Raw genomic sequence first — 12251 nt, forward strand, 5'->3', positions numbered from 1 at the left:
GCCTGTGAGGGTGCATTCCAGCTGGCCTTCCAGGGTTTATGAGGCTGTTGCTTCATGTGACGGGGAGACTTTTGGGCTTTGTCAGCTCATTACATAATATTATTTTATTCAAGAGCCTTCCGTTTGGCTTGGTAGCGTAGTAGCCACCTCTCCCCTCAGGTTACTTACTGCACGTGATTTTGAATGCTGTTGCACAAATGTTGATGCCTCTTACGCTAATGAAGTGTCTGCTGTGCGGGCAGGCAGCTCTGTCAAGGTGCTTTTTAGCATTTGATTAATTGTCGAGCAGGGCAAAAGCCACGCTTTTTCCAGGGACTCAACATATAAATCATCATTCCTTTTCTGTGTTAAATTACAGCACAGCCATTACTATTGGGAGAAGATCAGCAGCCTCCTCCCAACAGCTTGAAAAATTGTTTCTTTACTACTCTGACCTCAACTACCACCCCCAATCTGTCAGTTTTAAATGATCAAGTGTTGCACCACTTTCACTTCTGCTCTTCTGCAATGCCTTCAATCTGATGGCTGCAAATATTCCCAAACACTTGCAAACCCACTGACTACTGCCATGCTAGAGGTGTGAAGTGAGAGAAGTAGTGAAAACAAGACATGATTAATTTAGGGTGCATATTAGTGAAGAAAATGGATCTTCTCTTACTCCCATGGCTGAAATTCCTTCTGTCTGTCTGAAGCTTTGATGGTAGTTCAAATAAAGGCATTGAAAGTGGAAAAATATGACATAGCAGCTGTAGCTTTTGTGACCATCATGGAACTTCTTTTGTAAGGCAAAGAGTAGGGTGGTAGCGGGAAGCAAGGCTGGATGCACAGACATTATTTTTCAAGCAGAAAGTCAAACTCAGCTGAAGTTCTTTCTTAATGAAGGCAGTGGACAGACGTGGAGATAAAACAGGGACAATACCTCAAAATATTCTGCTGCTGCCTTTCCCTGGACCAGCTAGAAACCAAGAAATGTTTGCTTTTCTTACCTCCTCTCTTCTCTTCCACATGCCTTCCTCCACCCTTCTACTAAACCGTTACTTTGAATTTCATATCCAAACGACGTTTGGGTATGATCTTGTAACTGATTTAACGCATCACTTTCAGGGTGATGCATTACCAAATGTTCAGTTTTCACAAGAACTGCATTTTCTTTGGGGCTCAATCCCAAATACTTGGACTGGGCACTAGACTGGGACCGAGCCAGAATGATCCCAGCAACAGGCAAAATTTCAGATCAGACCTTAGGGATGCAGAGTTGTGTTTTGGTTTTGGGTTGGTTTTTGCCCTCTCAGTGCTCTAAACCAGAGATTTGTGTTTGGAAATTCAGTGTAGGCAACAATGATAACTCTCTGCAGTAACTAACAGCTTCAGTAGTCTCTCGTTTGGTCTTAAAATTATATATATGAAATTTTATTTTTCCTAAAATAATCTCAAAAGCTTTCTTTAGAGAATTCATGTCTCTGAACTATAACATCACACAGGAGTAATCTATATAATTTTATTGTATATTTTTCTGCAGTGCCTGTCTTGTGAGTATGCAATGATAGCACTTCCCAGTGTCCCTCAGTTCACCCTTCCTCCTTTTCTTCCTCCCAGCTCAATGCATTTTCCAATCCTACTACTCACTTAAGTAGACGTCAATATATTTGTGAAAGGGCATTTCTTTCTCAAGATTGTCAAATGCATACTTGATGCCAACATAAGATGTTTCAGGGGAGTATTTTGGACTGGCAGCTTAATTAATTTTTTTATTGAATGATGTCTAATAGATCACAGAAAATACCCAGTTTGGCATACATAATTTCTCAGTGTTAGTGATAAACCAATGAAATAAGTAAGGCTGCAAAGAGCATTTTGCCACACTGTGTGTATTTATGTTGTTCTGCAACCTTCTGGTCTCATTTGTTCTATTACCATGCAAATGTGCTTGCTTTCAGCAGCTTCCAGAATTCTCTCTAGAAAGGTAACATTTCCACTTCCATTTATTGTTGTCTAAACTTTAAAGGCAGATTGACAGTTGAATATATCTTGGGAATTTTGACTTGCAGGGTGATTTGGTAGAATTTTTCACATGCTTTTTTTTTCCAAAACAATTAACATAAATGCTTGTATTAAGGTTTATAGACTGAAAATTAGAATATTACTATAAATGGGGGTTGTACTAATTCCCTGATCTGTAGCAGTTTCAGTAGGAACATACATTGTAATAGGCTGATATTGTGACCTTTATTTTACATGATGGGAAAACCAAGACACAGATGTGATTTGGTATCTAGCTGCAGCCAGGACAGGGAATAGAAGCATAGTTTTCTAAATCCTAAATCAGTGCTCTATGCCCCAGCTCCTCTATCCAAGAAAAACAAATAAAAACAGCAGATGAAAAGCTTAAAATTGTCATCTGTGTTGTCTTGACGTTCATACAAAAACCTTTTCATTTTTAATATCACCAGGAGGAGAAGTAAATCGGTATTTTAGAACTAAATAGAGGAGACAAAAGCAAGTTAGGGAGGGGAAGTAGCAGTGTTAGGAGACAGTAAGGGAGTCACAGCCAGAGGTGTTGAGGAAGAAGTGGTGGGTCATTTCTCATTTATTGTTAAATGCTCCTGCTGTCTGCTGCAGCACAGAAGTTACTTCAAAGAAATGAAACCTGGAATGGACAAAACTCTCATTGTTGAGCAATTAAGATGGTCATATGAAGATACTTTTAAAATCTGTTCTTTTAATATGATTAGTTGATGACCAACTTGAGAATTGTGGTTGTCCCAATACAGGCTTTTCAACAGATTCAACTGGCCATGCAACAGCTCCTCTAATAATAGTGGTCATTAATGAGCTCCTATACTTTTCTCAAGAGAGAGAAATATGGATTCAAAACCTTTGAAGTGTGATATAACCGACTTCTTGTTTGCATTCATAAAGGGGAATTATACTTTAGGTATATTTACGTGCATATAGATACAACGGAAATTGAGGAACTACTCCCTATGTCTGAGAGTCCTCAGTGTAATCTCCCTTGCATATTGTGAAATGACTTTTCATGAACTTTGGCTATCTTGCTACTTTCCTCAAAACAGTCTAAAAAGATCTGCTCACTGTGTGAACACCTACATTTAAAAAGGAAGGAATGTATTAAGATAGCATGTTAGTAAGAGATCTTCCTCCCATCCGGAACTAAGAATAGTTGTCAGACCTTGATATTGTTCTGATTTCTATAAACCCTTCTTTCTCTGAGATTTTTTTTTTTAATAAGTATATGCCCCAATGGCTCGTATTATGGCCAATATCTTCTTGTACCTTTTAATTGTGAAGAAAGGTTTATTACTCAGAGAAAGTTGTGAGCAGCAGGAGGAGCCAAAGGTGCTTTGTCAATTGTCTTAAGATTTCAGGGCAAGCTTTGATGTGATTGAGGCACCTTGTGATTTCTGCCACCGGGGCTTTTGTTTTGTGCGGCTTCAAGGGAGAGGCATCAGAATTAGGTTAACAGTTGTAAAGGTGAAGGAACTGCTTGCTTTAATAATGCAGAAGTGGCTTTGTTATGGTAATACAGGTTTATTTTTTAAAAAAATATGCTAAAAGTTTATATGTTTTTCCCCTAAATCGGTAAATCTTGTCTTGATTGCAAAAGTGTAGACTCAGTTTGGGCTATGTAAAGTGTAGCGAGCTTGCTGTGGTTTACAGACAGGATTTCTGGCATGTTAATTTACATTGACTGGATTTCTTTTAGTATGTTTTTGTTTGTCCTTTCTTCTCCTCTCCTCCTCCACCAAGATACACACTTTCTTTCTTTAACAACTTTCTGAACTCAGTGAGTTACATGCCTTTCAAGGTAAAAGACAGGATCCTGTTATCGAAAAACCTTCTTATAGAGTCATTCAGTTGCACAGGTTGACTGGCACTGGGTGAGTGGGAGGGTATCCTCTCCTGCAGTCCAGCTGCCGGCACTCCTCCTCCTCCTTGTTGCTCTTACTTTGATCCCTCTGTTCTGTGAACTCTTTTAAAATTAACTATCTGTAAAGCTGTGCTCCATTATGTCAGTATGCATTTGAGTTGAGATTGGACAAGATTCCCTGAAAAAAGACAATTCCCTGCAGAAAGGACAATTTGAATGCTGGTGGTGTTAAGAGAGAAAAATACCTTGTGTTGTACATCGATACCTTCACCAGTTACAATTTTCTGTTCTATGGTCATGGTTTCCATTGATCTTTTGTACCAAGTTAGTTCACGGATGAAGGAAGACTTGTCCTCGTGTGGCTTCAGAGGACATGTATAGTAGCCTGAGATCATGATGGAGACTTGTGTAGGTCTGGAGAGCTGCCTGCAGCAGAGTGCTCCGTGGCAGGGTGCTGAAATAGTCCCCGTCCCTATAGAACAACCCCAGGTTTAAAGTCGTAGCACTGAACTGTGAGCAATGACAGCAGAAGTGCTGAGGGCAGGTTGGCACGGACACCGTGGCCTTTGCAGATACATATAGATGGGAAAGGATTCACACTGGTGCTGTGGGCAAATGGATTTGCAGAAGGCACTCCAGTGGCTAAAGGGATGCAACGATGAAAATCTGGGGTGAACATTTTCCAATATTACTTTTAGAAATGACCACGAGTAATTGTTTTCTAAGAAATACTATGTCAGGGACAGTGGTACAAGTAAAGTACAAAACATGTCTTGGATGTTTTGCAACTTTATAGACAATAGCATATTGACTTTATAGCTCTCTCTTCAACTTTCATTTGGGAATTGAGCACCAGATGCAATTCCAGAGACCTACCAACTATCTGGGCTTGCACTAACTCACTGCCAAGGGGTGCAGAGTAATTGGTTACTTCTAGACGCTTCAAATACCCGACTTGCTCAAGGAAGTGGAATTGTTAAGGTGACAACTGAGTCAGAGGAGAAGAGCTGCCCTGGGTGCACAGGGAGCCATGCAAAGCTCCAGGCGCTGCCAGCCCATGGACCGGGCACGTCTGCAGGGCGGCTGGCTGGTCTGGGGGTGCCTCTCCCAACCCGGGAAGGGCAGGAAACTTGTACTGAAGCCAGAAGGGAGAAGGGGTGGTGGGTGATGTGTGAACTTGTATTATTACTGTTACAGAGACATCGTTGTGTTATCGTGGTGTAGAGCTGATGGAAACAAGTAGGATTTATTTTCTGGAGAGAAAATGGTGGAGCATTTTCAGGAAAAGGTTTCTTGGCTGGAAAGCTGAATGTGTGTGAAGCATGCTTAGATGAGTTTGAGGATGTGCTTTCCACACCTGGAGAAGCAGGAGAGATGCTTAAGTGGTGGGACAGCCTAGGGAAACCCCCCGAGGGGGCAGGAGGGGATCAGCTCCTCCTGGCAGCTGGTAAGTGTGAGATCTTGAGCAGCCACGAGGAATCTGCTATTGAAGCAAGTGTTCCTGAAAAACAAGGGAACCATTTGTGTATTGATGTTCTTCCCAGCTCACTGCATATGGTTCAGATTTGAAATGCGGGTTTCTGTTTTCCTCCTTCCCTGTAGGTTTAGCAGACACTCAGGATGAACTCGAAGGGTAACTACTTTAAGCAGAGCTGTTTATTCCTTGTTTCCAGCTCAAAGTGGGAGGGCTGCCACCTTGTTCTGTGAATGCTGCCTCCAAAGGGGCTTTCTCATGCTGTATCAGAACAACCTCGGTGCCACCAAGCTGCTGCAGGGACCTCTGCTCTGTGCTGCATTTGCCACTGCTCCATAGATGTTTGTCGGCTTCGTCTCCCTGCGTTTTCCCTGCCTTTCAGCTTTCTCTGTACCTACCTGTGCTAAAAAGACTGTGGATCCAGTGGTGCTAGGGACTGGTGAGTCCTCCCTGTTGGATGGAGTGCTAGGATTTCCCCCCTCACAGTTTTAAAAACAAAATTCTGTGTGTCTGTGTGTGACCTACACACATAACTTCCAACACCGGCAGGTTCGCTGATAGCTGTTGGCTCTTGAACCCATGTCCAGGCATCTGTGCGCACAGACTCTGGGTCTGTTGTGAGCCCCTCCTAGAAAGATCCTTCTAAGCTGCCTTCATGATAAGTGAGGACTTTAAGCCTTATTCAAGTGACTTTAATGAAATTTTTTTTCTAGTACTACACAGCATTTTCCCTGCATTCATTAATTAAATACTTGCTGCCATCTACCTTTCATCACTGGATTTTTAAATTCCCTAATATTTGCTTACATAAATAAATCTATGTACTGTTCTGTCATATGAATTATTTTAAAATGATTTTAAAGCCTTCCTATGGTCTGCGTGATTTTTCCCCTTTCTCAGAAGGCTCTTCTGAAGTGTAGGCTGCGTTCTTACGAGTCACTAATGCTCAGTCTGACCTGAACTTTCAGTGTTTTGATTCTTAATAAAGTCAAGCCTGTGCTAAATGTCTAGCTAACTCATCCAGTGATGCATTATGGCTCCCATCTCTTAATGTAATCCAGAAGCCTTTAATCTATTTACCCGTTGTACTGATGGCCAGTAAAAGATGTCCCTGGTTTGCCTTTTTCTGTCTTTGTCTCTCTACGGGGTCTCATTACTCTTACTGACTTGCAGTTCTGAGACTGTGAATTATTTAATCCTTGCATCCTATTATTTTATATGGGCAAGGATTCACACCTGTGCTGTGGACTGAAGGATATTGCATCATGTGAAGCTGCTTATGTATAATATGGAAGTGGAGAAACAAATCTTGGACTCCCTGTAAACAGCACCTGGTTGTTATGCAGATGGAGTGCTGTGAAGGTGGCTCCCAGGCCGCTAGGGAGGGGTTTTGGTTTTTGCTCTGTGTCTGTCTCATCCAGTGATCCTGCCCAATCCATGCCTGACGCTCCTGCCCATGTAGGGGACGAGCCTCATGGGCACCGCGGGCATTGGCAGCTGGTTCTGATGTGATGTCCTCACTTGCCGGGTGCTTGGCTGACTGTCCCAGGGGTGGGTGCCAGGCAGGCTGCCCCCGTGCCCGGTGGGGCTGTCGGAGGCTGCAATAGCACCTGTCGAGGGAGAACATGAGAATTTTTTTCTCTTCCTTTGTATATAGTGTGACTTCTTGTGACCCTTTTAGTTTGGCAGCTTTTTCTGCTCTAAAATGAAAGACTGTTCTGAGATTTCTATTTTTTTTTTTCCTCTTCATCAACCGAAAAAAGAAATAATCCTGAGGAGATAAAATACCGTTGGCTAATATCCTCTTCTAATGAAGACTCAGTAAATGGTCTAGAGTGGTATAGTATTCTGCTTAATTTCTATGTCTGATGTCTAACAGCTAATCATTTAACTGATGGACAAAAAAGCATTACTAAATTCTCCTTAATGTTCTGTCTTTTGTAAGTGTGATTTCTTCTAAAGATACATTCTCTTGCTGCAGCCATTTTTCTCTGGCTGATTAAGTGATAACATTAGGCTAAAGTAAAAATGGGATAATTGCATTAATGTTAGCAATGAAAAATAGGTTTCTAAGCAGCTTTAGGATAGCTGGTAAGTTTGACTGTGGAGAAGTTTGCGATGTTATTAGTTAAAACTTGAAAACTCCAAGTGCCTGAACTTTGTCTGGCACATCTAGTACCAGCCTGGAGCTGCTGGGCACCTGGCAGCAGAGACTGAATCCACTTGGGTCCCTTTCCAGCAGAGCTGTACTCCAAATGTTGGAATACAATTAAAGATTAATCTAAAAAGCAGTTAATATTCTGCATAATATTAGCCAGTTACTGTTGTTATCAGATCCTTCTGCTTCTCTTTGTGGTTTGTTCTTTTGGCACCGATTTCTCTCCAGAAGCTCTTGTAACCTCTCCTGACTCAAAGTATTCTGTGGAGGGCAGAACCGCTTGTACCCCAGCTCAGCACCCCCGGTGAGGACAGAACTGCTCGTACCCCAGCTCAGCACCCCCGGTGAGGACAGAACCGCTCGTACCCCAGCTCAGCACCCCCGGTGAGGACAGAACTGCTCGTACCCCAGCTCAGCACCCCCGTCAACTCTTGTAACAGGAGCCTGGGCTGAAAGGAAAAAAAGACTACAACATTATTCATATGCTTGAATACTTTCCAGACCAAAAATGCTCATCACAGCATCTGAACCGAGAAGATAATCTTTGGTTTGTTCACAGTCCATCAGCACTTCATCAGCACCCTGGCTGGGAGGGGTATATGGGTGCAGGGGGTACACGCTGCTGGTGGAGGCTGACTGGTCCCACTCTCCAACCTCACAGATACTCTTTGGTGGTGGCCTGGGTGAGTGCAGCCATGGTAGCTTGGCCCTCTGCTCGCTGGGGGATGCGCTAGGGCACAACCCGGGTCGGTGGTGGCTGCACTGCCTAGCCCACCCTGCCGAGCTGGAGGGGACCAGCGGTGGTGTGAGCTCTGTGCTGACAACACTGAAGCACCAACCCAGAGTATGTAACACTTTATTGGATTCATATGGGTGCTGGATGTAATACTTGATGAGATTAAAAAGCTCTGTTACTGGAAGGCAGCTGTTCTTAGTGCGGCTGTAAAAAATCAGCCAATTTAACCTCTTCTTAGTGAGTAAGACCTGCAAAGGTGGACAAATCGGCCAGGAATGCGTTAGGGTTGAGGGCACTTAACAGGTGATTGCACATCTGTCCTTCTGTAGCAGTGGTCTTCCAGGCTTCCTGAAAAAACTACTGGAGTCACTGTACCGTTGCCAGCCATTTTTAGGAAATCTTACCATATACGTGCATATATTCAAATCCAACATACATATCATCTGCATCCAGTGCTGCTCTTTTATTTTTTCTTCTTCGCTCTCTCTTTTTTGTTCTTTCTTCTATAGAAAGTAGTATGAGGTTCCCAGAAAAGTAAAATGAGATCTGTGATAGGGCAAATTAACATTAGTCTTTTATCAGTGGGTGTCACTCATTTTTGGATAATGTTATCTCTCTTTTTAATACCAAGTCATTAACAACTGCTAGTTTTCTTGACTGTCCTAGCTTTACTTGGTGTATACTGTTTCTAGACTGCAGATAAATAACAGGTAAAGAATACATTGTGCACACACATAATTGACCTCTTTCTGGTGTTAATTAAAACTGGTGACTGAGCTATTGGAATACTATAGAGTATAGAATTCACATTAATGTGTTTAGACCAATAGCTTTGACTTTTATGCCCAGAAGAGGGCAGCAACAATTATACCTCTGCAAAATGGTAATTTTTTTTACATGAGGACATATAAAAGATGTACAGTAGAAGTTGCAATAATTCTGTGTGCATTAAAAAAAAAACTTTAGAAACTTTGGACAAGAGAACAGATGAGTCGTGACTGAATGGATTTCTACCTCTCGTATGGCATCCTCATTCCTGTCCTATTCCTCATCATAAAATAAGCAGTGTTTCCCGCACAGTATGTCTGATACATACTCAGATGTACCAAAGGAAAAATGATTGATTGGTAACCTTGGCAACACTAAGACATTACTTAAAATTAAAGAAAAAAAGGAAAGAAGAAAAAAACCCCAAACGGTGAAATGTCTGGTTGAAAGTAGACGGAAGCATGATCTGCTTTCAGAATAGGAATTAGAGAGCAGATAACCTTTCCAAATGAGATTATGTTCCATGGTCTGGTATATAGCACCCAAGTTGACTCACAAAGGAGTTTGAAAAAAACCCATCTAGCTGGCAGACATGTTTAGAGAGACATGATAGAAGATGATGACTGTTGTTGCTACTTTGACAGTAGGAGCTCAGTATTGACCAAACCCATGGCAGCCGGGAGCTGGGAATGGATCCATAGCTGGTACTTTCTGGAGGTCTCTTTGTTCTTGATGTGTATGCATATGCTGAAAAAATTGGCACAATTCAATTTCAAGGGAGCTCTTTTAACTCTGCCTTTGCTGTTCTTTTCCTCTTTGTTTTATTTATTTTTTTTTTAATTGAATGAACAGAAAGGAGGAGAAGTGGCAAGGCGGCTGCAGGCATTCAGGAGAAGGCTCGCCCTTCTGCAGGAGCCATTAGTGTGTGTGAAGCTGTTCAAGCACTGCAGCCTGTTTGTAGCTTTCATTGAGGACTGTGTCCTTGAACAATCCAAAACACAATGTTCTACGATTTGAAGTACTGCAGAAAACTGTTTAAAGCACACTATTATACCCAGAAAACATTCTACCAGGGCATAGAGCCCTTTATTGGATCTCTATTTAAGATCGATCTAACACATTTCTGTTTACTAAGGACACTCAGAATGTGCATAATTTTTTTAAGCATATGCTCGTGTAACAGGAATTCCCCTGTATACCTCTTGAAGAGGTGGAAAGAGCATAAAGGCTACGGCGGCACAGAAAGCACAGCCTCCCCCTTGCTCATAAGCAGCGTGCTCGTTCTTCAGGTGTTGCCACTTGGGATGGGTCTGTGAGTTCCTGGCACCTTCCACATCTTTGCTCCAGAAAGCTGTTTCCCTCACGTGCGGTGGCTAGAACCCAACAGGTGGGATATGATGCCCAAGCTTTCATGATTAGACGTTATCAGATTAGTAGAAATGTGTGGTGAAGGTGGGAACTAAAGTTTCAATTGTTCATTATTTACCAGTTTTTGAAAAATGCTCCAAATCCACATGCTGTTGCACTGGGGACCCAGCTCCTCCAGAGGCCAAGGCTAGAAATTGAGCTGTTGCCTCAATTGGAGAGAATTGGTTTTGTTCTCATGCCTCACTTAACCTCTTGTTACTATTTTTTTTTAATAATTCCACTTTTCCCTATATTTTATTGCTCCTATTCTTCAACTGTTCCTTCTCTTCTTTCTTGTTGCCTTACATGCCTCTTACTCAGCCCGTTTACCTTCCCCCTTGGCATCAGAGGCTGTGTGTTGCTTTGGGCGCCTTTGAGCATGGAGACACCGTTTCACACAAACTTGTACACAGTGGCACACCCCTGCAGAGACTGCATGGACTGCCTTAGGCGAGAGCTTCTAAGTGCATCACACTTGATGCCCAGCTTTTGTTGCCCACCCGTGCCTTCCCTTTCAGTGCCAACGTTACTGCCAGTGGCACTTGTCCATGCATTTGTGATGAACTGAAAACTTAACAAAGTTTTTAAGGTTTTGCCACAAACTGCCTCCTTTGTGCCAATGCAGAGTTTCTTTAGTCTGGCACGTTCTTTGAGCACGCCCTGTGTGCGCTGATGGAGCTGGCAAGGTAATGTCGTCTTCATCCTCCTTTCTCAGTCTCGTGCCCGATACGGCTTGCCTCAGCATGGCCAGGTTTGGATGGACACCGGTTCTGAGTCCTCCTTCAGCTTCAGTAGGGACTCTGGGGCTTCTGCTACTCAATCTCCAGTTGTGTGGTCAAGTATTAAATTTACAGCTGGAAAGTGATGTGCCTGCCAGGTCTGCCACAGCGGGGTTTCCCCCTGAGCGTGCTTAGTCCTTTTCCTCGCTCCCTTTGGCATTTGTAAAATAGGCTCCTCGGCTCTAGAACACTAGAACAAAACTGTGTCTGTTTTGTTCTTATCTTCTTTGTGTCTCCTCCAAAATGATTTGTTTCCTGACAGAGTGCAGCACTCCTCAAATTCTTGTAATTGTGTTGCATGCTTTTGCATCTTGCCGACTTTAAAATCTATTAAGAACAAGAAGACAGGGCAAGCTTTTATGCACCAGCTACTATCAGAAATTAATTTCTCTTGGTTTTGTTTTAGTTCTTGCTGAAGGGTACGGTGCTGTTCTCAATCTGTTCCTGATGCTTTCAGAGGTCTTCAACTCTCATGAAGCTTTTTACTGCTCAGTTCCTCTAACCAAGCTGTTTCCTTGGCTCTGTTCAGACTATGCAGCAGGCAGATGCCTTGGAGTCCACCTCCCCTGAGCAAGACTGGTGGTGTGGCACACGCAGGATCTCTCTCTTGAGCAAGGAACACAGTTTTTTTTGTAGCTTTAAAATAAAGGAGTGGGAGGGGGGAATAGGGAGGAATGCTGAGCTGTCAAGTCTCACCTTGACTTTTTTTTGGCATGTTCACCCAGAGCTTGGATGTTTTTCTGGCTTCTGCAGGTAGCTATAACCTAGTTTTGTGTTAGTCCTACTGTGGTGATTAACCCAGCGCTGGGGAGGGTGCCTGAGTCTTACCAGGTTATCGCTTAGGTACCAAATGCAGAGGGCAACAAGGTGTTCAGGTGGCTCCTGCTACAGCCTTGTAAAAGTAACGTCTAATATTTCTTCTGTCTGTCAAATATGGTCACTAACAGATCTGCAGACAGAAGGTTCAGAGTTGCTAACCCAGTGCAGTTTGTCCTTAGCGAGATGGCGAGGCAAGAGCGTGCCGTGCTTTCTGGGTGAGT

Source organism: Falco naumanni, chromosome 3 (genome assembly GCF_017639655.2).
Source record: "Falco naumanni isolate bFalNau1 chromosome 3, bFalNau1.pat, whole genome shotgun sequence".
Taxonomy (NCBI): domain Eukaryota; kingdom Metazoa; phylum Chordata; class Aves; order Falconiformes; family Falconidae; genus Falco; species Falco naumanni.